Source organism: Hypanus sabinus, chromosome 3 (genome assembly GCF_030144855.1).
Source record: "Hypanus sabinus isolate sHypSab1 chromosome 3, sHypSab1.hap1, whole genome shotgun sequence".
NCBI lineage: Eukaryota > Metazoa > Chordata > Chondrichthyes > Myliobatiformes > Dasyatidae > Hypanus > Hypanus sabinus.
This window is the reverse complement of record NC_082708.1, coordinates 170,244,516-170,267,668: the sequence shown is the minus strand read 5'-3', so window position 1 is coordinate 170,267,668 and position 23,153 is coordinate 170,244,516. Positions and strand designations below refer to the sequence as shown.

Below are 23,153 nucleotides of genomic sequence, written 5' to 3'. Positions count from 1 at the left end.
ACAGCTACCCCCACCATCTTTTCTGTCGATAAACAAGGGAAACTGCTTAAAGTATTTTACATTGCCAACATCCAACAGGGTCTTGCGATTAGACTGAAGTAGTAAAAAATGAAAACAGAATGCAGAATATAAACACAAGGGATTCCACAGATGCAGGAAATCTTGGGCAACACACACAAAATGGAGCAACTCAGTAAGTTTATGAAAGATGAACTTAATGCCAGATGAACTTAGTGAGTACTTTGCATCTGCTTTCACTGTAGAAGGCACTAGCAGCGTGCCAGAGGAGTGAGAGCCATTGGTGTTACACAGGAAAAAGTGCTAGGCAAACTCCAAAGTCTTAAGGTGGATAAGTCACCTGGACCAGATGGACTACATCCCAGAGTCCTGAGAGAGGTTACTGAAGAGATAATGGATGCATAGGTCATGATCGTTCAAGAATCACTTGATTCTGGCATGGCCCCAGAGAACTGAAACACTGCAAATGTCACTCCACTTTTTAAGAAGGGAGGAAGGCAAAAGAAAGGAAATTATTGGCCAGTTAGCCTAACACCAGTGGTTGGGAATGTGTTAGAATCTGGTACTAAGGATGAGGTTTTGGACTAATGATAAAATGAGTCCAAGTCAGCATGGTTTCTGTCAAGGGTCTGCTACTTTTCACATTGTGTGCTAATGACTTGGATAATAGTATTCACAAAATGCTGGTGGAACACAGCAGGCCAGGCAGCATCTATAAGGAGAAGCACTGTCGACATTTCGGCCGAGACCCTTCGTCAGGACTAACTGAAAGGAAAGATAGTAAGAGATTTGACAGTAGTGGGGGGAGGGGGAAATGCGAAATGATAGGAGAAGACCGGAGGGGGTGGGATGAAGCTAAGAGCTGGAAAGGTGATTGGTGAAAGTGATACAGAGCTGGAGAAGGGAAAGGATCATGGGACGGGAGGGCTCGGGAGAAAGAAAGGGGGGGGGGGGTAGAAGCACCAGAGGGAGATGGAGAACAGGCAGAGTGATAGGCAGAGAAAGAGAGAAAAAAACAACTAAATATGTCAGGGATGGGGTAAGAAGGGGAGGAGGGGCATTAACGGAAATTAGAGAAGTCAATGTTCATGCCATCAAGTTGGAGGCTACCCAGCTAGTATATAAGGTGTTGTTCCTCCAACTTGAGTTTGGATTCATTTTGACAGTAGAGGAGGCCATGGATAGACATATCAGAATGGGAATGGGACGTGGAATTAAAATGTATGGCCACTGGGAGATCCTGCTTTCTCTGGCAGACCGAGCATAGGTGTTCAGCAAAACGGTCTCCCAGTCTGCGTCAGGTCTCACCAATATATAAAAGGCCACACCGGGAGCACCGGACGCAGTATACCACACCAGCTGACTCACAGGTGAAGTGTCACCACACCTGGAAGGACTGTCAGGGGCCCTGAATGGTGGTGAGGAAGGAAGTGTAAGGGCAGGTGTAGCACTTGTTCCACTTACAAGGATAAGTGCCAGGAGGGAGATTGGTGGGAAGGGATGGGGGGGGGGGGTCGAGTGGACAAGGGAGTCGCGTAGGAAGCAATCCCTGCGGAAAGCAGAAAGAGGGTGGAGGGAAAGATGTGTTTGGTAGTGGGATCCCGTTGGAGGTGGCGGAAGTTACGGAGAATTATACGTTGGACCTGGAGGCTTGTGGGGTGGTAGGTGAAGACAAGGGGAACCCTATCCCGAGTGGGGTGGCAGGCGGATGGGGTGAGGGCAGATGTGCGGGAAATGGGAGAGATGCGTTTGAGAGCAGAGTGGATGGTGGAAGAAGGGAAGCCTCTTTGTTTAAAAAAGGAAGACATCTCCTTCGTCCTGGAATGAAAAGCCTCATCCTGAGAGCAGATGCGGCACAGACAGAGGAATTGTGCTCCCTCTGGTGCTTCCCTTCCCTTTATTTCTCCTGAGGCCTCCCGTCCCATGATCCTTTCCCTTCTCCAGCTCTGTATCACTTTTGCCAATCACCTTTCCAGCTCTTAGCTTCATCCCACCCCCTCCGGTCTTCTCCTATCATTTCACATTTCCCCCTCCTCCCACTACTTTCAAATCTCTTAGTATCTCTCCTTTCTGTTAGTCCTGACGAAGGGTCTCGACCCAAAACATTGACAGTGCTTCTCCTTATAGATGCTGCCTGGCCTGCTGTGTTCCACCAGCATTTTGTGTGTGTTGTTGTTTGAATTTCCAGCATCTGCAGATTTCCTCGTGTTTGCTGGATAACGGTATTGATGGCTTTGTGGCAAAGTTTGCAGCTGATACAAAGATAAGTGGAGGGGGTAGTGTTGAAGAAGCAATGCAATTGCAGCAGGATTTAGACAAATTGGAAGAATGGGCAAAAAAGTGGGAATGGAATATAGCATTGGGAAATGTATGCTATATATACAGACTATTATCTAAATGGGGAGAAGGTTCAAACATCAGAGGTGGAAAGGATCTTAGGAGGCCTCGTGCAAGACTCCCAGAAGGTTAACTTGTGGTAAACACAACAGGTTGAGTCTGTGGTAAAGAGGGAAATGCAATGCTGGTATTTATTTCAAGGGGAATAGAATATAAAAGCAAGGAGATAATGCTGAGGCTTTGTAAGACTCTAGTCAGGCTACACTTGGAGTACTGTCAACAGTTTTGGGCCCCATATCTTGGAAATGATGTGTTATCATTAGAGAGAGTCCAGAGGAGGTGCATGAGAATGATTCCAGGAATGAACGGGTTAACATATGAGGAGCATTTGAGACTGTACTCACTGGAATTTAGAAGAATGCATGGGGAACTCATTGAATGCCTAGTGAATGTTGAAAGGACTAGATAGGGTGGATGTGGAGAGGATCTTTCCTATGGTCAGGTTATCCAGAACTAGAGAGCACAGCCTCAGAATTTAGGGGCAATCATTTAGAACAGACGTAAGGAGGCTTTTTTTTAGCCAGAGAGTAGTGAACCTGTGGAATGCTTTGCCACAGACTGCAGTGGGGGCTAAATCCGTTAGTATATTTAAGACGGAAGTTGATCGTTTCCTGATTGATCAGGGCATCAAGGGATATGGTGAGAAGGCAGGTGTATGGGGTTGAGTGGGATCCAAGTCAGCCATGATAGAATGGCAGAGCAGATTCAATGGGCTGAATGGCCTAATTCTGCTCCTGTATCTAAAGTTGAGTGGAATAAACAATTGGCATTTCAGGCTGAGACCATTCATCAGAATAGTGTTACCGTTGCAGAGAAAATGCAGTGCAGGTAAACAAATAAAGTGCAAAGGTCACTACCCAGCGACGGGCCTGTTAAGAACTATAAATATTCCCTATAGTGTGTAAATGAGTGATAGAATCAGGGATTAAGTTCAAAGTTCAAATTAAAGTGGCCAAAGTACATATATACACTACATACAACCCTGAGATTCAACTTCTCACGGCAATCACAGTAAATCCAAGAAACACAATAGAATAATAAATAACACAACCCACAAAATAATAACAGAAAAACAATAGAAAAGTCCACCAGGTTCAAAACAGTTACTACCCTTCAACCATTAGGCTCTTGAACTAAGGGGATAATGACACTCATTCTATTTCTGCAACCAATAGTCTCATGTTAACGACTCTTTTTCTTTTATTTCATGCTCTTTCATTTCACGTTATTCCATGCTTGTTATTTACTGTTAATTATTAATATTTGAATTTCCACAGTTGTTTATAGATCCTGTTTACGGTCACTGCTCTATAGCTTTGCTAAGTATGCCTACAGGGAAAAGAATCTCAGTATTGTATGTGGTGACATGTTTGTACTCTGATAATAAATTTTACTTTGAATTTTGAACTTTTGGAAATGTGGGAGAATAGATTACAGGGAACAAGATAGTAGTAATAGGATAATAGGTGCAGTTTTGTGGCATGAGCAGTAGAATTTTGGATTGTCACAAGTTCACCGGAAATGAAAGATGGGAGGCCTTACAGATCAAAAGAATAATTAGGTCCGGCAACAAGTGAAGGAGAAGGAAACCAGGCTTGAGGAAATCTCAAACCACTTGTACTGATATTATAGTTGATATTATTTGACTCATAAGGAATAGGAGCAGAATTAGGCCATTTGACCCTCTCATCCCCATTCTCCTGCCTTCTCCCCGCAACTTTGACTATTCAAGAACCTATCAACCTCCACTCTAAACAGACCCAATGACCTGGCTTCCACAGCTATCTGTGGCAATGAATTCCACAGATTCACCACTTCACCAGCTTCTGACTAAAGAAATTCCTCCTCATCTCTTCCCATAAAGTTGCACCGCATAGAAGCAGGCTGTTTGGCCCATTGGGTCTATGCTGACTATCAACACTATCGATATGAATCATGCTTGCCTGCATTAATTCCATATCCTGCTATGCCTTCCCGTCCGGATGCCTCTTAAATGTTGTCACTATTCCTGTCTTCTCCACCTCTTCTGGCAGCTCATTCCAGAAACCAACTAGTCTTTGTGCAAAAAAAATTAGTCCTTTAAACAACTTGCCACTCACCTTAAACTTATGCTCACTAGTTTAAGACAGCCCATACAATGTGAAACAGATACTGATCATCAATCCTACCTTTGCCCCTCAATATTTGATATGTCTCTATCACATTACCTCCCGGCCTCTTTCACTCCAGCCTATCTAATCACTCTTTATAACTCAGGCCCTTCAATCCAGGAAACATTGTTGTGAATCTTTCCTGCGATGTCTCTGGTCTATTTTTTTTAACTTCGAGATACAGAGTGGTAACAGGCTCTTACAGTCTGTGCCGCGCAAATACACCCGTGTGACTGATTAACCTACTAACCCACTAACATCGTTAGAAACTGGAGGATCCGGAGGAAACCCATGAGGTCACAAGGGGAATTTATAAACTCTTTACAAAGAACAGCAGAATTGAACCCCAGTCATTGACACTGTAAAAGTGTTACGCTAACCACTACACCTTCCTACAGTGTAGCAACCAGAAATGCACAAAATACCATAAATGCAGCCTAACCAAAGGTTTGTACAACTGTAACATCATGTCGGCTCAATTGATGCAGGCAAGCGTGTTATTACCCTTCCTCATATCTGTCTATCTATGCTGCCACTTTCTGGGAATTATGCACTTGTACCTCAAGGTCTCTTTGTTCAAAATTACACTCCCCAGAGCCCTGTCTTTCACTGCGTATGTTCTGCCCTAGTTTAATTTCATAAAATTTATCACTTCACGCTTCAACTCGGCACTTAACTTCTGAGTTAAAAATCCGCCTGCCGTTTTTTATCCTGTAATTGTGGACACCATTCCTACCACAAATTTATTTGTTTGTACTTTTACACCACATTGGTCCATTCCACAAGCCAATGGGATTGGGCAATAGGCTTCTGAGATCTATAATCATTTTTAAAGTGCTACCAATCAAAATATAAATTCAGCAGGGCTGACTTTTATTGCCTGCATCAGTTTTATATGTAAAAATGATTTAAAGACATTTCTCAGCTTGGACTCCAGGGATTTTTTTTTTCTGATTTATACCATTCAAAATTGAAAAATACAAGCCTTGTCCAAGTAATCATTATTAGTGAAAGCACTGGGACTTGAGGCAGTAGTATCATTGAGAAATACAGATAATGTCCCAGCAGATCTATCAAGGAGAGTCTTGTTTTATGTCATATCATAAGCAGTTTCAAGGCTATCAGGTATCTCTCAGTGAAGTATAATTTTGTTGATTAACTCCACTATGCTTGAACTGCTTTAGTGCTGGGAGCAGCTGTTTATACAGGCATTGTCCTAATACTGTTTAGCGCATAACGTTTATATTGTCATACCAAATGAAGGCAGCAACCATTGGTTTATCAAGGTATCATTTGTCACCTGTTCTTCTGCAGTGGTGCTTGACATAATAAAATGTATTCTGAGGAATGCGTTTTGTTAACAGAGTTAATAATCTAATCAAAATAAATGTAACACAAAACTGCTTAGGGTGGATATAGGTCTAGCCATGTCTGAGCAGTGCTTATATTTTACATTTATTGTTATTTCCTTATACACAGCAGGAAAACATTCAATCCTATGATCTCAGTCCCATTTCCCACACTTTTTTTATAATGCTGTTTACACGCCGGTACTTATGAATATATGCTCTTTTTTTTTCAATATCCATCCTTTTAATTATATTTTTAAGTCAATCTGTATAGTTGTTGAATGTCACTGGTTTTTGTTGCATGGCACACCAACACACCTCAGCAAATTCCTGCTGCATGTAAATGTGATCATTGATATTTGATCCCTATTCCCCTGTAAAATGATCTCTCTCCAATATCCATCAACTCACTGATCCTCCCACCACCCACTTGCACTTGTGAAAGTTCTGTCTTCGATAAATGCAATATCAGTGTAAATAGGTGTCTGCTGGCCCCATGAACTTGGTGGGGTGCCAGAATGTTTTTTTACATCTGATATTTGATTGTTTATCAAAGATTGTTTGTACATAGATTTTTTATTGATTCTCTTGTATTTCATTGTTCTAATGTGAATGCCTGCAAGAAAGTGAATCTCAGAATAGTATATGGTGCCATACACATACTTAGATAATACTTTGAACCTTTAACTTCGAACTTTGATGTAACTCCCTGCGCAGTATTTGCAAAAATATAAATAGCTTTGCATTATTCATTATCCAGGAGAGAAAATAGTTGATGCTTGAGATTTAGTGCAGAACAAGCAATATTGGATCACCCACACATCATGTATCACCCTATATTTTTGAAATGTAAAATGCTAATAAAAGATATTTGACCAGGAGCAATAACTCACACTTCAACCCAGAATTTCACTTCTGAGTTCAATTCCATGTGCTGAATCTTATCAGTAATGTAGAAGACAGTTGAAAGATACATAAAACCAGCAGCTTGGCACTGTGAGACAAGCGAAATTGAGTTAGAATGAGAATTGGAAGCAATGCAGGTATAATGTTATCTGTTTTAAAATACCATTCTCAGTGAAAATTACTCCAGCAAATGAAAATCACGGAAATGTAGATATTGGAAATCTGAAATAGAATCAGAAAATGCTAGAAACTTTCAACAGATCAGACAGCATCCGTGGAGAGAGAAACAATTTATGTTTCCGCTTAAGAGTTTTGCTCCTTCGCTCTTTTAATTAACTTGGTACCATTATTCAGTTTAACCCCACAGCAACCCTGGTACAGATAGTCCCTCTGTCATTTCCATCTCTCCATTTCTTCTCCAACCTACAAATAACTTGACTTGTCTCTTTCACAGTTCTGTCAGGTCTTTGATCGGAAATATTAACCGTTTTTTTTTCCGCAGGTGCTGATTGGCCTGCTGAGTGCTACCAGTATCTTCTCCTTTTACGGCAGTGAAATTCTGCAGAAATATGTTCAGGGACCTCACTTCCCACACCACCAGATCAGGAACAGTTATTCCCTTCAACCACCAGGCTCCTGACCCAGTGTACATATCTTCACTCACCTCAATGCTGAACTGATTCCACAACCTATGGACTCACTTCCAAGGATTCTACAAATCATGTTCACAGTATTACTGTATTTACTGTCTGTTTATTTATTTATTTTAGATTTTGTATTTGCACTGTTCGTCTTCTTTTTCACATTAGCTGTTTATCACTTTGTGCGTAGTTTTCCATTGATACCACTGTATTTCTTTGCTCTGCTGTGAATGCCTGCAAGAAAATGATTCTCAGGGTAGTGTATGAGAACATATACAGTATGTACTTTGATAATAAATTTATTTTGAACTTTGGATAGATAAGCCGGATGAATGAATGACACACAGCCTTGTTCACTCACTCACAGACAAATAACCTGCTTACGTTCATATGCTAATTTTAACCTGGAGCTAGGACTGGACAGATGGGATTATGATCTGCTCTGTCTTGGGAAACCTGGCATTCCCCATCAATTTCTGCTGAGCTTCATTTATCTGTCTTCCCCATGTCATCCAAGGATTTACAATCAGATATGTCAGATACATAATCTGCAATTTACCTCAGGATATCCATCCAAACAGTATTTTGGTGATTTTAACATAAGCCAGACCAAGCAACATTTCTAATGGTAATACTAAAATTGTCACTGTTCCTGGATACGTTAAACTTCTAAGAACAAATGAGCTGAAAATCCTCTTAAATACAAGAAAATGAAGCTCAAGTAGATTGAAAACATTGAGCAAAGCATTTCCTTCTCTTCATTGAATGATGTGATACAAACATAACAATTCCTATTGTAAACCAACCATCCAGGCCAAGCTCTCTTCTTGCTACTACCATTGGACAGGAGGCCTCAGGTCCCATACACCAGGTTCAGGAGTGGTTGGTATCCCATCACAATCAGACTCCTGAATTGGCATGGATAACTTCAGTCGCCACAACGCTAAACTGCTTCCATAGCAAAGTGGATAGCACATCGCTTTTAGTACCAGCCGCTGCCTGTAAGGAGTTTGTACTTTCTCCCTGTGACTGAGTGGGTTTACCCCCAGTGCTCAGGTTTCCTCCCACAGTCCAAAGACGTACCGACTGGTAGGCTGATTTGTCATTGTAAATTGTCCCATGAAGAGGCTGGGATTAAATCAGAAGATTCATGAGTGACAGGACCCAGTGAGCTACTTAGTGCTGTACCTCAATAAATAATAACTGATGGGCTCACTTTCAATGACTCTACAACTCACCTTCTCAGTATTATTTCTTTATTTGCACATTGGTTGTTTGTCAGTCATTGTTTTTCATAAATTCTATTGTGTTTCTCTATTCTTCTATAAATACAAGTAAGAAAATTAATCAAGGTAATATATGGAAACATATGTGTACTTCGGTAATAAATTTTACTTTGACTGAAGGAGACAGTGATGATTCTGACCTTCACCTTGCAATAGGTCCTTCATCAAAATGATGGACTGAATAGCCTCAAGTTGCTCTGCATGAAAAGGGAGAGATGGTCCTTCCACAATGCATGGAGATCATTACAAGACATCCGGGTTATACTGTTCAGACCATTGCTGCACAGCCAAGGAAAATCAATACTGAGCTCTGCTTCCGTGCACGTTAATAACTCATCTCCTTCTACCTTAGGCCACAAACTTATCAATCACCCATCTGTGGGCACTTTCTGGAGGTCCAAGATCCGTATGCTCCACAACTGCTGGACTAAGTGTGTAAATGTAGGAGGGGACTATGTTAAAAAAATAAATGCGCTAGGTTTTCTGAAATTGACTCCTTCTACCTTAGGCCACGAACTTATCAATCACCCCTTGTAGATGGGGGTACTGAACAAATAAACTCTTTTTGGTCCGAAGCACGAGAAGAGTTTATTCATCCTATATGCTGGATAAGCACTAAATCCTTTTTGGACAAGTACATTTGATTAATAGAGCTATACTGAGAAGGAAGCTGTCAGATCTGAATGCTTCAGTAAGAAGCGGATGTTAAATACCAACTGCTTGAGGGGGAAATCGCAGCAAATGTTAATAAACTAATAATCAACACTGGTGTTCTGAGAAAATTTTAATTCATCTAATAATATGGAGCACACATGACTGAGCGTGAACCTCTTCGTCTAATTTATAGAAGTCAGAGACAGATCAACCATAATCTCAATAAATGGTTCAGCCAGCCTGAGGTATCCTGAGATTCTGATCTCCAGATACCCCTATGCGTGTGGCTCAAAATACAATTTGGGTGAGGAAAGAGGTGACTGTGTCAATAATGGTCAAGTGTCATCTGTACATGGCCTCAGTAAGATGTCAGTCTAATCTGAGAATGTAAGATCTTAAATCAAATCTGAATCTCCAGACTAAGTGTCCAACCATGGACTGCAAAGTCATTTCAGTGGAAGAAATGGCTGCTGAGAATCTCGGACTATACACACAAAGTGCTGGAGGAACTCAGCGGGTCAGGCAGCTTCTACAGAAAAGAGTAGACAGTTGACATTTCAGGTCAAGGCCAGCCTTTTCATAGATGCTGCCTGACCTGCTGAGTTCCTCCAGCGTTTTATGTTGGACTTGCAGCATTTGGAGATTTTCTGTTTTGCTATATGTGAGAATCTCAGAGATTTCTCTTTATCTGATAAAAATTTATAACTGTTGTCAGTATTTACCTTTAAATGTAAGCATATTAGAGACAGCACATATCTTAAATCAAAGGTTCAGTGACTTAGAAGCAAATTCCTGCATTGATATTTTGTTTTCCTTTCACAAAGCCAGATTAAAGTGGGATGTTGTAGTAACAGGAAATATTGCTAAGAACTGCTTCTGTACTAGAACATATAACCTAGAACAGTACAGGCCCTTTGGCCCACAATGTTGGGCCTACCTTTAAACCTACTTGAAGATCAATCTAACCCTTCCCTCCCCCATAGCCCTCCATTTTTCTATCAGCCACATACCAATCTAAGAGACTCTTAAATGCCCCTAATGTGTCTGCCTGTACCATCACGCCTGGCAGTGTGATCCACTTGCTTACCCCTTGGTGTAAAAAACCTTCCTCTGACATCTCCCTATACTTCTCTCCAATCACCTTCAAATTATGCACTTTTATGTTACCCATTTCCACCCTGGGAAAAGTTCGCTGGCTGTCCACTCAATCTATGCCTCTTATCATTTATCTCCTGGTGAGATGGTGGAGCACATGCGCACTGTGGCCTCTCGGGGGGGGCAACCAAGGTGCTTATTTCCTTGTTAAATGTGTTTTTATACATAGCAAAACTATTCTTGACTCCAATAACTACTTGTACAGCAGGTCCACCACATCAGTGAGCTGCTCATTGTTTGGAATAGTTGAACAGGGTGCCACAAGAGCCAGCTGGCGGTTCAGAAAAGGCAAGTTAGCCTGTCGGGACTGGATAGATGAGTCAGCCCATCAGGATATCAACTCAAGTCAGTGAGGTCCAGCTGGACCGTCGAGCCAGGGGATTCAAGTCAGGCCATCAGGCTGCACGAGAAGCTGGATTGTGCTTGGAAGAGCCAACCTGGGTGCAGACTATGCTGCTGCCTGCTACTCAGAGGCACTGGAGTTGGTACGGAGGCAGCATGCAGAGTAACCATGAGTGACCACTTTGGACATTTCTTCTGCCATCACTAGACCCTGTTGGACACAGGCCTGCTTCCCTTGTTTGGTGGAGTGACAGGTGGCGAGGCAGCAGAGTCGCCTCAGTCCTTGGTCTTGTGTTGCAGCGTTGCATCTGGGCTCAGTCGGGGGTTGCCTCTCCTGTTGGTGCTGCCCTCAAGTTGTGGAGCAGTGAAATAGCAGGTTGGACTGCCAGGAACCAGCAATTTGCCAGACTTGTCGCTCAGGGACTTGGATAAAAATGCGCTTTCTTACTTGACAATGTTCTTCTTTCCCCTTTCTCATTATTTTGAATGTGCGTGCATGTTTTTGCATCTTGGCTACAGAGGAACGCTGCCTCATTTGCCTGTATCCATGTATGGTTTGAATGACAATAAAACTTGATTTGATTTTGTGTACCTCTCATCCTCCCTCATTCTAAATAGCCCTAGCTACTCAACCTACTCAGATAAGACATGATCTCTAATCCAGGCAGCTTCCTGGTAAATCTCCTTTTACCTATTATCTAGTATTAAAATATTATTGGATGCAGCAACTGGCTTCTTCCTATAAGTACTGGGTGAGGAACTGTGTAAGCAGGTAAGGCTCTCAGAGCTCAGTACAGTCCTGACTGTTTATTGCAAGGCTCAGCAAAACTCCAACAGCAGTTGCTCCAGCATGAGTGCAGTTTATCACATGGCTCCATTCTTAACTGGATAGCCGTCTTAAAGTCACATTCACCCTTCTACAGATGATATTAAATACACTCCACTTCACTTTGCTTTCTGTCCAAAAGAGGGATTCAGAACCACCTTAATCTGCCACACCAGCAGTTGTTTCCTCCAATGTTCTAATAGGAGCACTGCTCAGTAACCATTCCATCCTAGTGGTCGTTTCTTTTCTCACCAGTCTCTCTCTCTCTCCAACAGGTGAAAACCCAGCGGTCCCCCAAAAGGCTGAAGCCTGCAGGACCTGAGTGACTTTTATATTTCCATCGGACAATATATTATCCCCTAGACAAACGATCGAGCTGTTTCTTATTGATGGTTATTATTAGACCCGCGCTTTTAGATTGAGTAGTGATGACGTACATTAGCTGAATGTTTGTATTAATCTTATTTTTGTGCCCCTTTATAAATAAAGACTTTTAAAAATAGTAACATCAGACGTTAACGGACCTCTCTATCTTTGCTGGTAAGTGATCCAGTTATGGGATTTCGTAACACAGGATTAACATCACCACATACTGCACCATATTACTCTTTAAATTTAGACCATAAGACATAGGAGCAGAATTAGGCCATTTGTCCCATCGGGTCTGCTCTGACATTCAATCATGGCTGATCCTTTTTTTTCTCCTCCTCAACCCCAGTTCCCAGCTTTCTCCCCATAACCTATCAATCTCTGCCTTGTATACCCAACGACCTGGCCTCCACACCTGCATGTGGTAACAAATTCCATCAATTCACCACCCTTTTGCTAAAGAAATATCTCCACATCTCCGTTTTGAATGGGTGCCCCCTATCCTGAGGCCGTACCTTCTTGTCCTAGACTCTCCCACCATGGGAAATAACTTTTCCACATCCACTCCGACTAGGCCTTTCAACATTGAAATGAGATCACCCCTCACTCTTCTGAATTCCAGCGAGTACAGACCCAGAGCCAAACATTCCTCATATGATAACCCTTTCATTCCTGGAATCATCCTTGTGAACCTACCCTGGACTCTCTCCTTTGCCAGCTCATCTTTTCTAAGATGAGAGGCCCAAAACTGTTCACAATACTCAAGGTGAGGGCACACCAGTGCCTTGTAAAGCCTCAGCATCACATCCTTGCTCTTGTATTCTAGACCTCCTGAAACGAACGCTAACATGGCATTTGCCTTTCTCACCACCGATTCAACCTCCAAGTTCACCTTCCCAAGTCCCTCTGCATCTTAGATTCATGGATCTTCTCCAAGTATACAACATCTACTGCATCCCCTTTATCTATCCTGCATGTAATCTCCTCAAAGAATTCCAACAGGCTTGTCAGATAGGATTCTCCCTGAAAGAAACCATGCTGATTTTGAACTATCTTGTCCTGTGTCACCAAGTATTCTATCACCTCATCCTTAACAATTGACGCTAACATCTTCCTAACCACTGAGGTCAGGCTTACTGGTCTATAATTTCTTTTCTCCTGCCTTCCTCCCTTCTTAAAGAGTGGAGTGACATGGGTTAAGGGTGAAGGGGGAAAAGTTTAAAGGAAACATTGGGGGGGGCTTCTTCACACAGAGAGTGGTGGGAGTGTGGAATGAGCTGCCAGATGAAGTGGTAAATGCAGGCTCAGTTTTAACATTTAAGAAAAACTTGGACAGGTACATGGGTGAGAGGTGTACGGAGGGATATGGTCCAGGTGCAGGTCAGTGGGACTAGGCAAGGAGGGCCAAAAGGCCTGTTTCTGTGCTGTAATGTTCTATGGTTCTATGGTTCCAATTTTCCAGACTTCTGGCACCATGCCAGAGTCTAATGATTTTTGAAAGATCATTTCTAATGCCACCACAATCTCTAACACTACCTCTTTTCGAACCCTAGGGTCCAGTTCCTCTGGTCCGGGTGACTTGTGTACCTTTAGGTCTTTCAGCTTTCTGAGCACCTTCTCCTTTGTAATGTAACTGCATCCACTTCTCTTCATTCAAACTACAACAGGCACACTGCTAGTGTCTTCCATTGTCCCCCGTTATTATTTCTCCTGCCTCATTTTCTAGCAGTCCTGTATCCACTCTCATTTCTCATTTGTTTTTAACATACTTTAAAAAACTCTTACTTTGATATTATTTGCTAGCATGCTTTCATATTTCATCTTTTCCTTTCTAATTATTTTTTGTTCTAATAAAATTTGTTGTTATACAGCAGCAGTATATTGCAAGACACGATAATTAAAAACTGAATTGCAGTAAATATATGTATTAGGGAAATTAAATAAGTAGTGCAAAAAGAGAAAATAAAGTAATGAGTTTACGTTCATGGATTCAACGTCCATTCAGTGATCTGATGGCAGAGAGGAAGATGCTATTCGTGAACCATTGAGTGTGTGTCTTCAGGCTCCTGTACCTCCTCCCTGACGGTAGCAATGAGAAGGGGGCATATCCTGGGTGATGGGGGTCCTTAATGGTGGATGCCACCTTTTTGAGGCATCATTCCTTCAAGAAGTCACGGATGCTACAGAGTCTAGATCCCATGATGGAGATGACTGAGTTCACAACTCTCTGCAGCTTATTTCGATCCTGTGCAGTAGCTCCCTCCCCCATACCAAATGGTGATGCAGCCACTTAGAATGCTCTCCACAGTGTATCAATCTCCTCAATTTCGCTTCCACCTGCAGTCTCTTGACTAACGAACTTCAGTCAATGGCTCAAGAGTTTTGTCCAGCATTTTATTTGAAAACTGAGAAGATCTGAAAGACAAGCCAAGTTGACAAGCAAAGGGACAAAATAACTGCAGGTTTGTGCACACTATAGTCGTGCACTCTTGTACTGTATCAGTTTTGATTGCTATCAGTCATGGTAATCAAATTTTTAAGCTCTCTATATTGTACTGCTACCACAATTTTCATGGCACTTTACCATAACTTTACCATATCTAATTTGTTCAGGCCTTTTAACATTCATAATGTTTCTACGAGATCCCCCGTCCTTCTCCTGAACTCCAGGGAATACAGCTCAAGAGCTGCCAGACGTTCCTCATACGGTAACCCTTTCATTCTTGGAATCATTCTCGTGAATCTTCTCTGAACCCTCTCCAATGTCAGTATATCCTTTTGTAAAATATGGACCCCAAAACTGCACATGATACTCCAAGCGTGGTCTCACGAGTGCCTTATAGAGCCTCAGCATCACATCCCTGCTCTTGTATTCTATACCTCCAGAAATGAATTCCAACATTGTATTCGCCTTCTTCACCCCCACACAGAGTGGTGGGTACATGGAACAAAAGCGTCTCAAGTCTTAGTTTGCATTCTTGTTATCTTGCAAAATATTAAGTTTCCCCTTGATTAGTTTTGCTTTTCTTTGTATTATTGGCACCTGTTCCCTTTTCTGTACTGTGGAAAAGACAATGAACAAAGCATGCAGATAATTAGGCTGCAATTTACATTTGTTCCTTGTTCTTTCAGCCACACCTGTCTTCAATGAACCCACATTCTGCCGTCCATGATCTTTATCTGAATGTATTTACATAAAGAGTTAGTTTGGAGACCTTTGAAAGCTTTTCCTTCACAAGCTCTCTTGTGCATAATGGAGCCACATTTCTGATATTACTACACAGTCAACACATCACACGCATTGCTTGGAAAGCAATTGGACTTGAAGCTGGCACATATAGATATCTCCATTTAAACATAGACAATCTGTTTTTCACATTTCGTTTGTAGTCCCATATACCTTGCAGAGAGAGTACTAGATCTGTACTCTGCATTTGTACAAACCTCTTCCTTCAGTTGGTTAATCTCTCCTGTTTGTTAACTCTGATAGAATAAAGGCCTTTTGACCTTTATGGTTGTGTTTTGAATTAAAATGTTTCTTTGAATCCATTCCATTGTATCTAGGTTAATCCAGTAACAGTTCAGTCTTTTTCTTTTTGTTCTCAGCTCTGAGATTGTGCTCGATTTAGATGTAAACCATTTGTTACTGAATCTCCTCCTTTCCCATTTGGTAAGACTGCTACCACAGTTTACACTATGTTCCCCTACTGTCACATTGTTAACCAGCTCTGGTTTGCAACTCATCATTAAACCCAGCAAACACGAGAAAATCTGCAGATGCTGGAAATTCAAGCAACACAAGGTGCTGGTCCTGACGAAGGGTCTCGGCCCGAAATGTCAGCTGTACTTCTTCCTATAGATGCTGCCCGGCCTGCTGCGTTCCATTAAACCCAGCATGCTCCTTTAGATGGTTGGCCCAAAAACATATTCTGTCCAAAGAATTCAATAATTCAGTGCTGTTATTTCTGAAGCATCACGCAACCGGAGATTAATTTATTTTCTGGAGTGGCAGCAGAAAGTAATCGCAGAGGCCTCTCAATCAACACCATGAAGACAGAAAGTATGATCATCTCCAGAAAGACAAACATCCCACAATGTGTGATCAAGATTGGAAATACAAACATCAAACAAGTCAACAAATTCAGATATCTTGGCAGCCAAATAACAAGTGACGGCAGGTGTGACACAGATATCAAATACAGAATAGCAATGGCGAAAGAAGCTTTCCAGAAAATGAAGACCATATTAACAGACAGAAAGATGAGCATGTACACTAAAAACAAAATACTGCAGTGCTACATTTATTCTATCCTAACTTACGGAAGTGAATGCTGGACCATTTCCCCAGCAATGGAAAAGAGACTAGAAGCAGCTGAATTATGGTTCTACAGGAGAATGTTAAGAATATCATGGACCACACACAGCAAATGAAGAAGTTCTCAGAAGAGCCCAAGCAGTTAGATCACTCATACCAATAATAAGAGAGACAACTCAGATTCCTAGGGCACATCATGTGGAAAGATGAACTAGAAAAGTTCACACTCTCTGGAAAGATCGAGGGGAGCAAACCTAGAGGAAGACCTTGGCTTATGTGAATCAAAAGCCTAGCCAGCTGGCTACACATCGAGGAACTGGAAGTCAACCAAAGAACAAGGAATAGATCTGTATGGAAAACCATGGTCACCAACGTCCGCATCGGATATGATACCTAGACAGACAGGAGTGGAACATGATAACAAATTTCCCTAAGGCACAGATTGCCTTCACGTCCAATGTGATTTCTATGTCAGAAGCATGCAGAGTGATATTATTCTCTATGTTAAGCTCAAGGCCCCACTCTCCCAAGAATGGGCTTTAACCCTAGGGCAACCTTGTTGCTGCTCTGGAGTGGAGTGATGTGAGGTAAGATCCTAAAGTTATTACTGATCCAGAAACACAAGTGATGCTGGAATTTGAAGCATCACAAAAGATGTTGGGGGAACTGAAGAGGTTGTCAGGCAGCATTTGGAAGTGTCTTTACCCAAAATGTCAACTGTCCATTTCCCTCCATTGATGCTGACCAATTGGGCATCTGGCATTTTGTATGTTACTTTTGATCTGCTAGCATGCCTTTCAGGGATCCCAATCTGCCCTTCATTGACTCTTTGTCACAAACATTCTTCACCCCCTAAACTTTACAGTAAAGCCTTGACTCTGACTCCCACCATTCAACCTCAATGGCCCCTATCTGCCACCCTACAACAAAACTCCCACTACACTCCATTCTTGGTTTTCAGAGCTCCATTGTTCCAGGACCCTCTGTCTGAAAATGGCTGAAAATCACCAACCCCAATCCCCACCCCAAAACTTGGATGATCATCGTTTTTCTGGTTCCAAACCACCTCCCCCCCCAACGTTCCCCATTCCTTGATGGCACCAACTGATGACTGCCACTCCCTGATCATTTGGCCTTTAATACTTGTGATGGATATTCACGTTTCAGGGCCCAAAAGCCTTATTGCTAAACTCTGCTTTCTAACTTAGCAGAAAGACCTTTCCAAAGGGTCAGTGATAAAGTTAAACGTTTAACAAATATTCCTTGCTCAGCTTTTCTGTTGTAATCAAGAACCTGGGTCTCCAGTTCTTAATGTCGACAGCAATCAGTTTGAAGTTGGATGCACAGCTCTGCAGAGAGCATTACAGAATACGCGTTGCCATCCCGTGGCCGGTGGCCGCCTGCAAAGGGGTCTGGTTTGCAAAGCAACCAAGAGATTTCTTGTCTGCATTGGCCGAACACAAGGCAATGGGTTACGCCACTTAGCACATCAAACACGGCTACAAGTTGGGATGTTTGTGCACTTGGAGAGTCAGCCCTCGCAGAACTAACTGTGGATGTTTGGAATCTCTGTTTCATGAAGATTTTAAGATCGTCTGTGTAAGTTGTTTTGTCCCTGGAAAGGTATCTAGAAAACATCATGAGCAGATGATGTCATCTAGTAGGAAGTAGTATAAATATCAAAAGCATCGGGGATTGTTCGGAATGACAAGGAGAACAGGAAGATACAGTTATATTAAGAAGAACTAGAATTCATTCCGCAACCTATGGTTTCCGTGACAGATGACTCATTCGTCTGCAACTCATTGGTGTGTTCTTCTGGTTCATAACATTTGGACTGTGTTCAGAAATCCTTTATAGTTTATAAATCTTCTGTAATGTGGAATTCTTTTATAAATTAGAAATCCTCTCTGTGAGTGTTAAATGTGTGCTATGAACTAATTGTCTAAATTTAAATGAGTATCATTACAACTAAAATAAACTGTGTTTAAACTTTGTCAGCTGGAAGTATCTCTTCCTTGGTAGAGAGGGGGGCCCCACCACTCAGTCTGTGGGTATGGACAGCTAAACCTCTCCATAGTGGCTAGACAGGAAAATAAGCTATTCATTGAAGAGTAGGTTAGGTATAACCTCCCTAGATGAGAGTACCCAAAGATATCTGTATCAGATAGGGCTTGAAATCTTCATTTTGAGTTCAGGAATTTGTGGATCGTGAACCCAATACTGTCACATCTTCAGCCACCTTCCTGATTTCCACCCCTGCTCACCAATACACCCAGCCCTATGCTTTGACTCACAAAGTGCATCCTGGATATCAACACCACAGATGGTCTATGCTGGGCCTGACGCATTGACGCAAACACGCAGAAGGCATGCCAGCCACTACACTTCATTCGGGGATTGAGGAGGTTCATATGTAATCAAGGCCTGCAGTAATTTCGACAGTCGTACTGTGGAGAGCATTCTGACAGGTTGCATCACTGCCTGATATGGAGGCTCCAATGCATAGGGTCGGAAGAGGCTTCAGAGGGTCGTAGTTTATCCAGGGCACAAGCCTCACAACCATCGAGGACATTCCAAATGTCAGTGCCTCAAGAAGGCAGTATCCATCATGAAGGACCCTCCCAATCCCGGATGTGGCCTCTTCTCATTTGAATTGAATGAATGAATGAATGAATTGACTTTATTTCTTACATCTTTCAGATACATGAGGAGTAAAAATCTTTATGTTTCATCCCTGTCTAAATGTGCAATATGGAATTTATAGTAATTTGTAATAAATAGTAGGTACAACAGAGCAGTCAGTATAACATAGAAATACAGTTGTGTTAGCATGAATTAAGCAGTTTGATGGCCTGGTGGAAGAATCTATCCCAGAGCCTGTTGGTTCTCACTTTTACGCTGTGGTACTGTTTCCCAGATGGTAGCAGGTAGAACAGATTGTGGTTGGGGAAACTCAGGTCCCCAATGATCCTTTGGGCCCTTTTTAAACACCTGACTCTGCAAATGTCCTGAATCATGGGAAGTTCACGCCTGTCCACACCACTCCCTGAGGAGTCCTGCAGTTGAGGGAAGTACAGTTCCCACACCAGACAGTGATGCAGCCATCAAGATGCTCTCAATTGTGCCCCTATAAAAGGTTCTCAGGACTTGGGGGCCCATACCAAATTTTTCCAACTGTCTGAGAGGAAAGAGGTGCTGCTGTGCCTTTTTCACCACACAGCCGGTATGTACAGACCGTTTGAGATCCTTGGTGATGTTTATGCTCAGGAACATTAAGTTGTTTACTCTTTCAACCCCAGATACAGTGACGTCAATAGGGGTTAGCCTATCTCCATTCCTCCTGTAGTCCACAACCAGCTCCTTTGTTTTTGTGACATTGAGGGGGAAGATGTGCTCTTGACACCACTGTGTCAGGGTGATGACCTCTTCCCTGTAGGCTGCCTCATTGGCCTAATCTCAAATGATAATCAGTGTAGCATTGTCAGCAAATTTAATTAGCAGATTGGAGCTGTGGGTGGTGACACAGTCATGGGCATACAGAGAGTAAAGGAGGGGGCAGCTGTGTTGAGGGTCAGAGGGGCAGAGGTGAGGGAGCCCACTTTTACCACCTGCTGGCAATCTGACAGAAAGTCCAGGATCCAGCTACACAAGGCAGAGTGAAGGCTGAGGTCTCTGAGCTTTTTGTCCAGCCTAGAGGGAATTATGGTGTTGAATGCTGAACTGTAGTCCAAGAACAGTACTCTCACATGAGCACCCTACTTCTCCAGGTGTGTAAGGATGGTATGTAGAGCTGTGGCTATTGTGTCATCTGCCAATCGGTTGTGTCGGTAGGTGAATTGTAGGGATCCAGTGTGAGTGTAGCAAGCTGCATCTGTGAGGAAGTGCAGGCCCAACATTAAATTTCGGAACTGTCCTTGAAGCCATGAACACCACCTGATTTCTCTGTTTTTCTACACATCTCTTTTGCACTTTTTTTAAAGGTCCATTTATTATCAAAGTGTACAACTCTAAAGTTCTTCAATTCTCCGGATAGCCATGAAATCCAAGAAAGAAAAGAACGATCATCAACCCCAAATCCCACGATCCCACCAAAAAAAAACAAAATTGGAACAGTCACATTGACCCCCCCCCCCCAATCCTTCCTCCTGCTCAAAAAAAATGAAATGGATCAGACTCAAGGAACAGTCCCCAATCCCTCCTCCCACACAAAAAGACGAAGAAAACAGAACAGGCACACCAACCCCCAAACCCTTCTTCCCACACAAAAAAAATCAAGCAAAACAGATTATTTGTAACTTACTGGATTTTTACGTCTTGCACTGTACTGCTGCTTCAAAATAACAAATTTCATGACCTGCAGTATGTCGGTGAAAATATATCTGACTCTGATCCCCCTCTACCCCACCTTCTTCTTTCATCCAACAACCCTAGTCAGAAACCTTGCTCACAGACTGGTGCCAGGTCACTCAAAGTCATAAATCTTCTGGAATTAAAAAAACACTTCCATAACTAGATTATTTACTATCACCGCCTGGGGTTTGGTCTCCCTAGTTACAAAGTCCAAATGTGTATTAATTACAACAGAGAAACTTGGACTTCTGCCAGTTCAGGTAAAGGTTTCTCAAAACATTTTCTAAAATTCTGGGCACATACAGGAATACACTCACGAACACCCACACTAACTTGCAATTACTTGCCATTTTAACATTCTGGATTATTTAATGAGAGTGTTACCAATTTTTGTTTCAGACTAGGTTACACAAAAAAAAATCCATATAAAATCTGCATTAAATAATTGGCACAGGAATAGGTTTTGACAAGCCTCTCAAAGAGAGGTGCAGAATAAGGCAGGAGAAGTGAGGGGATTTCCAGAGCCTAGGGCATAGGCACGGCCAGCAATTATATTCAGGAATATGTATAACCTCTCGATTACCTTAAACTTGCACTGAGTGGCCACTTCATTCAGTACCTCCTGTACCTAATAAAGTGGCCACTGAGTGAACGTTCATGGTCTTCTGCTGCTGTAGACCACCCACTTTAAGATTGGATGTGCTGTGCACTCAGTGATGCTCTCCTACGCACTACCAATGTAACACATGGTTATCTGAGTTACTGTCACCTTCCTGTCAGCTTGAACCAGCCTGACCTCCCATTTTTGTCCACAGAACTACTGCGCACTGGATGCTTTTTGTTGTTTCTTGCACCATTCTCTGTAAGCTCTGGAGACTGTTGTGCAAACTGATCAGCAGTTTCTGAGATACTTGAACTGCCCCAACAATCATTCCGCAGTTATTTGGATAATATTCCTTCTCCTATCCAATATTTGGACTGAGCAGCAACTGAATTTGCGTGACCATGTCTGCATGCTTTTATGCATTGACTGCTACCAGATGATTGGCTGATTAGATAATTGAATTATGAGCAGGTGTAAAGTGGACACAGAGTACATCTTGTTCATCTCCTGACCCTTCTCTCAGTGATGACAGCTAATCAATCACAGCAATCAGGGGAGTGAAGTCTTACATCTCGGTCCAGTTTTCTTAGCATTGCCATTGCTTTAGAAAAACTTCATGGACTGTCTGAGTAGATAACTGAGCTGGTTTAGAGGGCATGAGAGACTGGATAACCTTGGGTTGATTTCTCTGGAGTGTTGGAGGCTGAGGGAAGATCTGATGGGGCTTACAAGTTTATGAGAGGCATAGATAGAGGAGACAGGGAGTATCTGTTTCTCAGGGTTGAAATCAAGGGCAAACCAAGGCAGAACATACAAGTTAAATGGTAGGACACTGAGGAGTGCGGTAGAACAGAGGGATCTGGGAGTACAAATACATAATTCCCTAAAAGTGGTATCACAGGTGGATAGGGCCATAAAGAGAGCTTTTGGTACATTGGCCTTTATAAATCAAAGTATTGAGTATAAGTGTTGGGATGCTATGGTGAGGTTGTATAAAGCATTGGTGAGACCGAATTTGGAGTATTGTGTGCAGTTTTGGTCACCTAATTACAGGAAGGATATTAATAAGATTGAAAGAGTGCAGAGAACGTTTACAAGGATGTTGCCGGGACTTGAGAAACTGAGTTACAGAGAAAGGTTGAATAGGTTAGGACTTTATTCCCTGGAGCGTAGGAGAATGAGGGGTGATTTGATAGAGGTATATAAAATTATGATGGGTTTAGATAGAGTGAATGAAAGCAGGCTTTTTCCACTGAGGCCAGGGGAGAAAAAAAAAACAGAGGTCATGGGTTAAGGGTGAAGGGGAAAAAGTTTAAAGGGAACATGGGGGGGGGGGCTTCTTCACGCAGAGAGTTGTGGGAGTATGGAATAAGCTGCCAGATGAAGTGGTGAATGCGGGCTCACTTTTGACATTTAAGAAAAACTTGGACAGGTATATGGATGAAAGGGGTTTGGAGGGATATGGCCCGGGTGCAGGTCAGTGGAACTAGGCAGAAAATGGTTCGGCACAGCCAAGAAGGGCCAAAAGGCCTGTTTCTGTGCTGTAATGTTCTATGGTTCTATGGTTCTAAATGGCTAACACCAGAGGGCATGTATTGGAGGTGAGAAGGGGTAAGTTCAAAGGGGATGTGAGGAAGTTTTTTACTCAGAGAGTCGTGGATGTCTGGAATGCACAGCCTGGTATTTGTATAGGCTCATGAATGCAAGGAGGATGGAGGGATATGGACATGGTGTAAGTAGGAGGGATTTGTGTTTGGGTATTTTTGATTTGCTTTTTAATTGGTTCAG

General features: G+C 42.4%; 1 protein-coding gene across 8 annotated transcripts in view; it reads right to left on the bottom strand.

The window, feature by feature from the left end:
• LOC132391901 (leucine zipper putative tumor suppressor 3) overlaps positions 1 to 23,153 on the bottom strand; it is a 234,527-nt gene that overhangs the window by 96,938 nt on the left and 114,436 nt on the right. The window contains exon 1 of one of the 8 annotated variants that reach the window (XM_059965658.1): positions 20,712 to 20,866. The exons of 6 other annotated variants lie outside the window; for them this stretch is intronic. The gene's annotated coding sequence lies outside the window, so the exon portion shown is untranslated. Of the gene's footprint in view, positions 1 to 7,484; positions 7,696 to 20,711; positions 20,867 to 23,153 lie in introns of those variants that run through there. One more of the 8 variants, XM_059965651.1, reaches the window with a different exon arrangement.